Source organism: Schistosoma mansoni (genome assembly GCF_000237925.1).
Source record: "Schistosoma mansoni, WGS project CABG00000000 data, supercontig 0216, strain Puerto Rico, whole genome shotgun sequence".
NCBI classification, from domain to species: domain Eukaryota; kingdom Metazoa; phylum Platyhelminthes; class Trematoda; order Strigeidida; family Schistosomatidae; genus Schistosoma; species Schistosoma mansoni.
Window position 1 is genome coordinate 278,859 of NW_017386084.1, and position 1,774 is coordinate 280,632.

A 1,774-nucleotide genomic window follows, 5' to 3' on the forward strand; every position below is an offset into this window, starting at 1 on the left:
AATTTTGTTGCTTATTATGTTATTCAATCGATGATTTTAGTCTCTACAACAAACTTACACTGTTTAATATTCCTCTAAAAGATGATGTATTAAAAACCCAAATCTTTGAAACAGAACTAGGACTGGGTTTCGATGTTAGTTTTCACATATAAATGTTTTGATATGTGTAACTATGACCAGATCATTAGACACGTATGGTGCAATTAAACCACATATCATTTTCAGATCAACTCTGTTTATCACATTATCAAAGGTGTTACAGTTTGCTAAACCTCCATAATTTACTTAGATGTAATATATTTTTTTATTTAGTAGACCTATTTATTTGATTCCGATAGCTTGATATCTAAATGAAACTTGAAGAGCCCCTGTTGGAGTGTGACTAATTATTTCCAAAACTTTTATTACGGATTCACAACACTGAACATATGTAAGTGCGACTTACCAGTCTGTTGTCAATACTTAATCATTTATCACAAGTCTGGTTGTTATCAGAATAAAGGTTTTTATTAAGGGAAAGGAACTCTGAAGTATATTCTTACCTAACTATGACCTTTATACAATGAAATAAATAGCTACAATCTACATGAAAGAAACAAGAAATCCATATGAAAATTCTTATGATATTTTCTGAATCTGACAATGTCCATGAAATTTATGATACTAAAGGTTCTATAGTTAATGATAAGGCCTTTTTAAACGGAAAAATTGATCGAAATCACTTTTAACATATCAACAACACATCATCCAGACGATACGGATGTTTATTAACAGTTGTCTACGCAGGATACTTAGGATCCGTTGGCTAGACACTATCAGCAACAAGCTACTGTGGGAGAGAACAAACAAGATTGCAACGGAGGAAGAAATCAGGAAGAAGCGCTGGGAGTGGATTGGGCACACATTGAGGAAATCACCCAACTGCGTCACAACACAAGCCCTCACATGGAATCCTGAAGGTCAAAGGAAAAGAGGAAGATCAAAAAACACATTACGCCGAGAAATGGGGACAGACATGAGAAGAATGAACAAAAACTGGATAGAACTAGAAATGAAGGCCCAGAACAGAGTGGGTTGGCGGCCTATGCTTCATTGGGAGTAACAGGCGTAAGTAAGTAAGTAATATCAACAACACATGCGAAAATACAAATAGTTGAAGTTATTAATAAGAATCTATATGAAGCCAATTATTGGATTGACAAGAAAAATAAGTTTTCTAAATTTCTCTATATAATATGAATATCATTTTTTTTCGTCAATTCATGTTGAATTCTTCCTTTGTATTTTGTTAATACAATAATGAACCAACTTCTAATGAGTCTTTTGTTTTGATCATTAGAATGTTTTTGTGTCCCTTTTTTTGATCGTTATTGATTTATGTATATATAAAAAAGTTTATTTAATTTCTAACAAATTGTTTGATTATTTAAAGTGATATATTATACCCAGGCCAAGATTTAAAAAACGATTAATCTAATTAAAAGAACTCTTTAAAGTAAATGTAATCTTTTTCAGTGTATTATGTTTTCTGAGTTAAGTTGTTTAACTGTCGTTCCGGGCAAGGTCATTAGCACTTACTTCACAAGAAAATGGACTGTTTAGTAAGTTCAAAAGTGCTTAAACATTCAGTTCTGATGGTTTGTCTTTGAATCCTTGTAGTGTAATTTATCCTTCCAAAGCTTTTTTCCGCAAAGAGTTAATGTTTCTGAATTGATAAATAAATAAAGTTTATATCAAAATGTCTTTCAGTTGCAAATTCAATTGAATATTATGC